Source organism: Crassostrea angulata, chromosome 2, assembly GCF_025612915.1.
Source record: "Crassostrea angulata isolate pt1a10 chromosome 2, ASM2561291v2, whole genome shotgun sequence".
Taxonomy (NCBI): Eukaryota; Metazoa; Mollusca; class Bivalvia; order Ostreida; family Ostreidae; genus Magallana; species Magallana angulata.
The window spans coordinates 7583642-7595236 of record NC_069112.1 but is presented as its reverse complement, the minus strand read 5'-3'; positions in this window follow the sequence as shown (position 1 = coordinate 7595236).

Below are 11595 nucleotides of genomic sequence, written 5' to 3'. Positions count from 1 at the left end.
CATTATAAAACAGTTATGGGCGAATCCTTAAAGAAATACAGAAAGGACTTATCAAATAAATTGCAGAATCTACGTGCGTCGAATACTAGAGAATACTGGAACATTCTTAACAATTCAAATAAGACAAAAAATTGTTCTGCGGATATTGATACATTGTATAATTTTTTTAAAGTATTGAATGAAAATGAAGGCGCTGAAACAAGTGATAATATTATTGATCAATCGGATACGGTGAATGAATTACTTAATACCCTATCACAAGAGATTGTGAATTCAATTAATAGTTTAAAAAACAACAAAGCCCCTGGCTATGACAATGTTATGAACGAACACATTAAAACTACAATGTCGAATTTTTTACCACTGTATGAAAACTTGTTCAACATTATTTTTGATACTGGTATTGTCCCAGAGGAATAGTTAATAGGCATTATTAGACCAATATATAAAAACAAGGGTGACCCATCTAATCCAGAAAATTATAGACCAATCACTTTATTAAGTTGCTTAGGGAAAGTATTTACTAATATTTTAGGAACACGCATTGAACATTTTGCAGATGATATTTCACTTATTAAAGAAACACACACACTGATCAACAGTAAAAAGAAATTATTCTGTGCATCTGTAGATTTCAAACAAGCTTTTGATACAGTATGGAGGAATGGGCTCTGGTACAAACTTCTTAAAAGTGGAATAAATGGTAAATGTTTTACATACATAAAAAACATGTACAAAGGTATAAAATCAAAAATATGTATTAATGGTTTTTCATCTGATCTTTTTACTTGTAATGTCGATGTACGACAAGGAGAAAGTTTATCTCCATTCTTGTTTTCCTTGTATATAAATGATCTAGAAGATTATTTGTTAGATAAAAACATAACTGGACTGTCTACAATTACTGAGGGAATTGAAAAGGAACTTTTTTTATATTTAAAAATGTTTATCCTGTTTTATGCAGTCGATACTGTTATTTTAGCTGAGTCTGCAAACGACTTACAGTTTGCCCTTAATGAATTCTATAGATACTGTGATACGTGGAAACTTACTGTTAATATTTGTAAAACAAAAATTGTTGTATTTTCTAAAGGTCGTCAACCCAAATATGTATTTTCATATAATGGTTTACCTATTGAAATAGTTAAGGAATTTAAATATCTCGGTGTAATTTTCTCAAGAACAGGTTCATTTTTCAAAGCAAAAAAACGGCTATGTGAGCAAGCACAGAAATCAATGTATGGAGTTTTAAGGAAGATAAGAACTTTTAATTTACCTATTGATTGTCAATTAGATTTATTTGATAAAATTGTTGTACCGGTTTTATTGTATGCATGCGAAGTTTGGGGTTATGAAAATATTGAGATTATTGAACGTGTCCATTTAAAATATTTGAAACATATACTTAATCTGAAAAGTTGTACACCTAGTTACATGGTATATGGTGAAACTGGACGATTTCCTCTGTATATAACCATTTTTACTAGAATGATTTCATTCTGGGCCAACATAATCAATAGCAGTGAAAACAAGTTAAGCAAAATCATATATATGTATGTACGTATTCTTTTTGATAAGGGACAAATATTAAATCCATGGCTATGCTCTTTAAAAAATGTTTTAGATAAATGTGGGCTTTCAAATTTTTAGTGTGATCATGAATCGTACCATTATAACTCCAGTTAAGAGATCAATTTTTACAAAAATGGCATAACGATATTCAGGAATCGACTAAGGGTGTTACGGAAGCCCATTTAGGACCTATCAAAAAATATTTTTGAATTTGATATAACGAATTCTTGAATTTGTTAAAACGAATTTAAATCGTTATAACGAATTGTTGAATCCATTATAACGAATCAAATTTGTTATAACAAATTTTAGGAATTCGTTATAACGAATTTAATCTGTTATAACAAATTCGCTGAATTTGTTATTTCAAATTTTTAAATCTGTTTTAACAAATTAAATTTGAAATAACAAATTCTTGAATTCGTTATAACAAATTAAATTTGAAATATCCAATTCTTGAATTCGTTATTTCAAAGTTTTAATTCGTAAATTCAGTTTTTTAAACTCGGTTATAACATATTTTCACCCAATTTGTGGTAACAAATTTCATGTTTTGGGAAACAAATTAAACGGGGCGGACTTCATTTGTCCCATATCGGCGTACGACGAAATGCGCCGACCAATTGATCAGCGTTAAACGGCGAATTGGTATTAAATGAAGTAAATGTAACCATGGTAACAGATGTAACAATTCCAAAAGACACCTAACTTTATCAGCTTTGCTAGAATCCTACATATATAGCAACAAAAAAATTAAAAACTGTTATATATGTAGCAATGCAGTTTCACCAAAAATACAATATTTACAGATTTCTTTCGACGGGTTTCTGTGCAAAATTCCAAACATTTTTTTAATTAACGCTATCAATCAATAAGCATGCTGATTTTTTAACATATATCTGCATTTTTTCATCTCATTACATCACTAAACCGTGAGATTACGCCATACTTGAAAAAAATACCGGTCTGGAATAGAATTGATTTAAGAATAAGGAATCATTCTTTGAGTATTACTAGTCTCATGTGATTTTGGCCGGGACGTGTTCAAATCAAATAAAGCTCGACGGGATTTATGATAGATTTGACCACGCTCTGACCGAAATTATCAACTCATTATATTCAAAGAATGATTCCTTATTACTTTAATACTTATATTTATATTATTTCCAATTTCTACACTTTAAAACAACATTCTAAAATGAATAACACATGCTAAGTATTATTACGCAGCGCAGCCAATACTGTTTTTCTGTTATGGTGTATGACACGCCCATTTTGTGTCTTTCGTTTTTTTTAATGAAATTATTGGGCTGGGTTATCACAGTAAAGGACACTTAAAAATATAAATATAATATTTTATATGATGTAGCCAGGCAATATAATCAGAATGTGCGCATGCGTGGACCAACTTTCCATCAGAACGATGTATAGAATAGGCTATTTTTGGGAGTTGATTTTAATCAACTCTCCTATGCAGTTACTCAGGCAAACCGAAAGTGAAACAGTGTTTGGACCTAAGTACAAATCAACATTGCTGACAACATTTAGTTCTAATCGATAAATTCGATGTAATAAGTTCTTTAGCACTGTTTTTCAAGGAAACTTATTAAAAGATACCTTGTAAATAGTTAGCTTTTAAATATTATGAACAATTTAGATAATTTTTGAAGTCGTACATTTTATATATTCCTACGCCAGAGCTCGTTCAACCAGACGCTCGGCTGTCTCCGTAAATCTCCGACAAGCAGAGAGTCTCTCTTGCTTGTCGGTGATTAACGGATAAAGCTGAGTGTCTGGTTGAACGAGACTAGAGTTCAATTTTGCTTGGATCCATACAATTTCTTATAACTATTCCGATTACTGATACTTAGTTTGATAGAATAGATCTTTGAATATTATACAACATGATTCATATTGAGTTTTCACGAAATTCCTGTGGAAGAATTCATATTATTAAAAATGTGCGTAATTCAAATACATATAGGAAAGTACTTGCCATGCAAAATAACATATCATTGATTTTAAAATAAATAATAATCGATAAAATCAACTCCCCTCAGTTCTTCAGTACTTTGATTTTATATAGTACAACCAGGCACTATAACCAGGATGTACGCATGCGTGTACCGACTTTTCGGTATACGTTTGAGAGGAAATTCGTAAGCTGTTTGGAGAAACTTCGAACTGATATTCGCGCAATTAAAAACGTATAGGAAAAATCGAAATTTACATTATAAATATTCATTAAAAGAGATAGGAATGTTGTGTATATTAGATATACACCAAAATGTTGTATAAATATTAGTATTTGAGAGAACAAAAAGAGCAATGTTACAGGAAAACAACAGGCACTTAGCATCGGAGGGGGAGGGGGGTGTGGAGTAAAGCAGGGGCAGGGGGACGAGCTAACCTACCCCCTTCAGCACATGCTTTCTCGCAGCAAACATTTTTCTTAAATTTACATATAAAAGATGAATTAACAAGGAGTTCCCCCCCCCCCCCCAATGTTTTGGGACCAGGTAAAAACTGGAATGAAAGGAAAGAATTAAACTGTAGAATTGAAGTTAAAGGTACGCCTTCTTCCATATCCCCACGGATTAGGATTTTTAAATGTTTTAATAGCATAGTGTATGTATCACTAGGGTCAGTGTTCGTATCACCAGGGTCTGTATACCCATAACCTGGGTCAGTATTACGATTATCAGGATGTCTATATCTAATACCAGGGTCAATGTACGTATCACCAGGGTCTGCGTGCCCATCATCTAGGTCTGCATACAAAAAACCCGGGTCAGTGTACGTATCATCAGGGTCAGTGTACTAGTATGTATCACTAGGGTCAGTGTTTGTATCACCAGGGTCTGTATACCCATAACCTGGGTCAATATTACGTTTATCAGGATGTCTATATCTATTACAAGGGTCAGTGTACGTATCACCAGGGTCTGTGTGCCTATCACCAAGTCATTAGAACCCATCATCAGGGTCTTAATGCATATCACCAAGGTCAGTGTTCTTATCACCAGGGTCTGCTCATTACCAGGGTCTCAAAACCTATATTGTTATAGGTATTGAGACCCAGGTGATGGGTATACTGGCTCTGGTTACGCGTATACATGTACACACTCTTGTAAATGGGTACACTAACCTTGGTTATAGGTAAACTTACCCTGGTGATGGGTATACTGATTCTGGATATGTGTATACAGACGCTAGTGATGTGAACTCTGGCCCTATTAATACTAGTACACAGACCTCGGTGATAGGCATATAGACCCTGGTGAAACGTACACTGACCCTGGTGATAGGAATTGAGACCATGGTGATGGTACGTGGATTTCTGGCTATGGGTAATCAGACCCTGTTGATGAGCACAAAGACACATTGAACCTCGGGATAAGTATTAAGACCCTGGTGTCCTGGTGATGGGTATACTGAATCTGGTTATGCGTATACAGACCCTGTTGATACGTACACCGACTCTGGTAGTACCTACTCTGACCCTGGTAATATGTACTCTGACACTGGTGATGGGTATACAGACCCTGGTTTTGACAGACAGACCTTAGTGAGGGGTTATGGATAGAGCTACATGGGGTCGGTGTTCTGACCACCCCTACCCCTCCCCAATAACCCCCCCCCCCCCCCGAAACGAAGAAAAACTAAATAAATTTTCCCTCTCCTCCTAAACTTGAATTTTTTTTATATTGAATTCAAGCGTAGGTGTTTATAGAACCTGGTGAATTGTATATTGTATGAGATACAGTAATATTGGTTTATATATAAACCCAATTCTTTTTTACTGGTATATGTAAGGAAACCGTGATATTTTGTTTAGGCAGGTGACATCGTAAACAAGTGAAAAGAGGGGGGTGGGATGGGAGAATCGCCGAACAATTCTTGACATGCAAAAAAAAGTCTTTTAAAAACTCGAAAATCGTACACCGTGGGGTAGCTATAGAAATGCTAAGTTTACCTCAAACTTAAATTTCACTGTTTATTTCCTCCCAGTCACTTTCAATTTTTTACATGCTCCGAAACTGCTAGGAAAGGGGGGGGGGGGGGCAACTGCATGGGGATAGGCTTCTCCCTGCCACTCCCACCAATCCACCCGTTTAAAGCTACGTGTCTATTGTTTTCCTGCAACATTGCCTTTAATTATTGTCCTCGCAAAAATTTAATTAACTTTTTCAGTGTAAACCTATCACGTTTAATGACTATATGATATAAAAGTCGCGGTTTTTTTGTTTTTTGTTTTTTGGCACCTATCATCAGTTCGAGGTTTCTCCAAGAAGCTATCGAATTTCCTCCCAAACGTTTATCAATACCAATGGAAAGTTGGTTCACGCATGCGCACGTCCTGGTTATAATGCCTGGCTATGTCATATAAAATATCATATTTATATTTTTCAAGTGTCCTTTACTGTGATAACATTACAAATCAATTTAAAAACCAATGGCCCAATTCTTTCATAAAAAATGAGCGACACAAAATACTACAGCATAACCGAAAAACGGTATTTGCTGCAATAACACATGACATGTGCTATGCATGAAAAAAAAAACCCAGTGGTTTTGAAATGTTGTTTTGAAGTGTAGAAATTGGAAATAAAATATAATTAAAAGCAAAAAAGCATCATTCTTTGAATATTATGAGGTGATAATTTCGGTCGGAGCGTGCATATCAAATCTATCATAACCCCCTTCAAGCTTTATACGATTTGAACACGCTCCGTCCAAAATAAATATGAATAATGAACATAAATCTGCCCATGCAAGCGTTTAAAGATATCCTATTCGTCGGTAAAAAGCGATTAGAATAGCAAATTTTAAAATCGTTTTAAAAGAAATCTGACTGTAACAAAATAATTACGGATACAACTTTCTAAATTTACAATACTTAAAATAACTAGATACGTCAAAACATCAGACCTATATCAATCATTTTTGCTGTAAAATTGAATATGTTTTGTATAGCTTTGTAAAGAAATTTCCCTAGTGTTGACCTCGTGACGTCACTGAAGCCTTGTTATCGCCTAATTTCATTTTCTCTTGATTAGATTTCTGAAAGAGGTAAAAATAGGCACTTTGAAGAGGCGTAACTCCATTATTTTTGCATCGATTTCGATGCGGTTTTTGCATTAAATTCTGGTAAATAAATTCTATGACATAAGTTCGACATTGGCTGGGCTGCATGTACCCTTTTATAAATCAGCATGCTCAATAATTAATAGCATTGACTAAACAAATTTTTGGAATTTTGCGCAGAAACCCGATATCTGTATATCCTGTATAATATTTTTGGTGAAAATGCGTTGCTACATATATAGCAGTTCTTAAATATTTTGTTTCTATCTATGTTGGAAATCTAGCAAAGCCGATAAAGTAAAGTGTTTTTCGGAATTGTTACATATGTTACCATGGTTACAGCAACAGCTGTGACATTATGTTCCTTATCACTTTTGTTTTTACGCCAGTTTACTTCATTTACCATTTCGCCGTTTCGCCGTACGCCGATATGGGACAAATGAAGTCTGCCCCGTTTAATTTGTTCCAGAATACATGAAATTTGTTATCACAAATTGGGTGAAAATATGTTAAATTCGTTATTTCAAATTTAATTTGTTAAAACAGATTTAAAAATTTGAAATAACGAATTCAGCGAATTTGTTATAACAGATTAAATTCGTTATAACGAATTCCTAAAATTTGTTATAACAAATTTAATTCGTTATAACGGATTCAACAATTCGTTATAACGATTTAAATTCGTTTTAACAAATTCAAGAATTCGTTATATCAAATTCAAAAATATTTTTTGATAGGTCCTAAATGGGCTTCCGTAGGGTGTTATATATAGAATTTATAAAACAAATTTTGAATGTGAACGCTACTTACTCTTGTAATCAGTAAATTAAGAAAAATATTAGTTAAGTTTAGAACTACAAATCATCATCTTCCGGTTGAAATAGGAAGGTGGGGTATTGTTGAAAGAAGTAAACGTTATTGTAATTTGTGTAATTGTAACAAAATTGGTGATGAATTTCATGTTATATTAGAATGCAAGGCATTAAGTAAATTACGAAGTCAGTTTTTAGATACATATTACTGTTCTTCTCCTAACACTAAAAAGTTTTATGAAATCGTGTCTTCAGTCGATTATATCACATTAAGAAAACTGTGTTTCTTTATTTCAAAAATTAATCATACTGTTCGTTCACCCCACTTACTTTCTTGAACTTTACAACTATATTGTATATATGTAAATATGTTTGTTCTTCTTATGTACCTCTTGTACCATTATATGGTGTTGAGTGAAAATAAACTGAACTGAACTGAATCTTTCCGTGCCAGTTCCATGATAAAAAAAAAAAAAAAAAAGAACCTGGTTAACCCGGCCAGCTCCCAGCAACAGGTAGGTCGTTAATCAGTGGTTAATTAGTGGAGGACTAATGACTTACTAATGGACCTGTATAGAGCCTGGTCAATCAAGCCCTGTAGGAGTTTATACAGATCCAATGTTGGACCAGTCAGAATGCAATACATGGCATCATTTCTCAAACCTTTATATTGCCCCCTGGATGAGCTTATTGAGCCGACTGGTGATAACATCATTATTGCCCCTCTTTGAATGAGCTTATTGAGCCGACTGGTGATAACATCAGTATTGCCCCTCTTTGAATGAGCTTATTGAGCTGACTGGTGATAACATCATTATTGCCCCTCTTTGAATGAGGTTATTGAGCCGACTGGTGATAACATCATTATTGCCCCTCTTTGAATGAGCTTATTGAGCCGACTGGTGATAACATCATTATTGCCCCTCTTTGAATGAGCTTATTGAGCCGACTGGTGATAACATCATTATTGCCCCTCTTTGAATGAGCTTATTGAGCCGACTGGTGATAACATCATTATTGCCCCTCTTTGAATGAGCTTATGTTGTATTAGAATTTATTTCATAATTCCCAATAACCACAAAGTACAGGACATAATATAAGCACACTTTTTTACGTGAATGTTTAAGATTTAAATTTTCAGTGAAATGGGAGGTAATTTTCAACGATAATTTCATTTTATTCTTAACAAATCAGGTTATAATAAGACATCATTTTTTGCAAAAAGAATCGAGTCTTTAGACAAACTGACTGCTTGTAGCAGAACCTGAGTTACATATATCTCAAGGAAGTATCTTCTTATATATCCTGCTATAGGAGCTGTTCAATTACAGACTAACTGCCTTAGAGCCATAACTCTGTATTCTGTGGCTAATGTAGCCTGGCTTCTATCAGATCAAAGATGCTCCATGATATATAACAGGATTTAAAGCAGTGTACTTTTAGCAAGACCAACTCCTCAGAATCCATACAGCATAATTTACCCCTTCTCCAGAATTTATTACTGTAAATAAATCATTTGCTTTATAACAACAAAGAAACTATATGATTTGTATGTGCATTGATTTATTAATATACAATTGGAAAGCCCCCTTTTAGAATTGGTGAAATCAAATCATAGCACATTTTCTGTCCTCATTTGTTGGTTATTTTGATTTATTTCAATAATCAAAGTAAATTGATTTCCTTTTTGTCCTTTGTTTAGTATTACATGGCGGAAAGCTGTAGGTCAATGGTAGGTGACCTTTCACCCCTGGGGTCATGACTTTGGGGTCACGTAACCCTGTGCATTGTGTCCCTTAGTTTACTTCTAGATCTGTGTGTGGAATGTTTATTATCTTTTTCAAAATATTTTTTTTGGTTAAATTGCGTACACAGAGCTATTTACCGCCATATTGTTGTGTTGTCAGCCTTTCATGTTTAAAGACAAAACAAAATCTGGATTAAGGTCATGAAAATTTTTGGCTCAAGGACGTTGTTTTTTTTGTGCTTAGTGATTAGTTACATTTTGTCAATCTTTTAAGTCTTCTATTTCTTGCTTTATTGATTAAGCATATTTTTAAGAAAGTTAAGAAAGATTTGTTGTAGCATTAATTTATTACATGGCTAATATTGTATTTGCAACATTTTTTGTTTAAACAGCTTCTATTGTTTGATAGAAAGAAGGTACAGTGTGTAACAATGTCTGGGTCATTCCAACTCGTATACGACTTTAAATATCTCCATAATTATTCATGTTGTCAGATTTTTTATGATCAACTTCATTCTCTTTAATTAAACATATTTATATTTCAAATTACCATTGTATTAAAAATATTCAACATACAAGAACACAATTTTCTATGATGTTAGAAAAATCTTACTCACTTTTATGTTTATGCTTTAGAGATACTTTGGTTCAACTCATATTCATGAGTTGTATTTTTCTTTCATACACAGAGATTTAAATATTAATTATATTTGGTACATGTATGTATTTTTTCTCTTTTGTATCACACGCTTTTCAGAGGCGGTCTCTGCATGATGTAAGATATCACGACGTAATTGTATACTTCCCAGAATTCTGTAAACTTCCTGTCCATATAACACGTAGAGTCATTATACTGTTGTGTAAGCTTCTCTGTAGAGAGTTCGTCTGTATGACTGGTAGCCATGGTAACACATTTCTTGTTGTTAAATAGGAGCTTCATTGTGAAAATTAAATCATTTTCTGTTACATTTTTCATCAGACATCTTGACAAGGGGGTCGTTTTAAATGTTATACTGTTGCTTAGTAACAGTTACCATGAACTGTTTCTATTAAGAAAGAGGATTTTCTATTCGTGTCCTCTTTTTTTCAGTGCAAAATGAAAAATGAACGCAATGCAATAACAGAAATGAACATAAATTTTATTCATTTTTGTTGTTGAACACAACATAAATTGGTGAACCCACCATCTTTTTCACACAAAAGCACATTTTACAGTACCTTTAAACCTTCATATTCCACAATAACAGTCAAAATATTGGTGACTCCACCAACTTATTTCATCGAATATCTCACTTATAAATAAACTTGGTGGGTCCACCAATGATAAAATATTGGCGGTTCTATTTTTTTAAACAGCATCAAATATCTCATTCACACAGTGCCCTGGTGGTTCCACCAAAATTCAATTGTGAATTTGTCCGCATACAGTTTTGTATATCACTCAAAGATTTGGTGAACCCACCAACAAAGCAATGAGAGCAACACATGTTATCAAACATTTCAGTTTTAAAGAAAGCTTAATTGGTGATTCCACCTAAATACAAACTTTCATTATCCAAATATTTGGTGGATCCACCAAAATGAATTAAACAAACAAATATAGAGTACAAAATTGGTGCATTCACCAAAAGTTTCTAAACATTCATCGATGGCACTCAATAAACAAAAACACCGCAACACATGTCAGTTTATATACAAAACAAGAAAGTTGGTGAAGCCACCAAAAAGATTGACAAAATTCAAACTACCCCTACTTGGTGGATCCACCACAGATCAAGTTATACGAATTATTAAAAAACAGATTACAAAGTTGGTGGATTCACCAAAGAAACCCCCTGCCGGTAACAATTAGTTTATTGCTGCTATTGAATACATAATTGGTGGGCCCACCAATATGAATGCTATGTTCAGTTTACATAAAAGATCAGAAAGTTGGTGAATCCACCAGAAAGATCAACATATCATCATAACTCATAATTGCCTTTTGCCATCAAAAAAAGAGAAAGACGTGTAGAACGAAATTTCAAAGAATATTGAAATATCATGAAGTATTTTTGAATTACAGTAGTGAAACATTTTATTACTTGCTTTAAACAAAGGGTTTACTTGTAACTTTTTCATCATCCATGATCACGTTTTGTATTGTGTCTGCACGTATTTTCTCTTTTTCATGAAGAGTTGACTATTTAGAAAACATTTGACATATTTCCTTCCTGTGCGAAAAAAATGTCTCTATCTATTCACAGCATTGTTTCTTACTGTTCTTATACAGCTTAGTTTTTTTCACAGATGATTTGTAGTAATCAATATGACAACTTATTGACCATTTCAAATCAGTCAAGTGGATTAAACTTCTTTCTTCAAAAATGCCGTTAA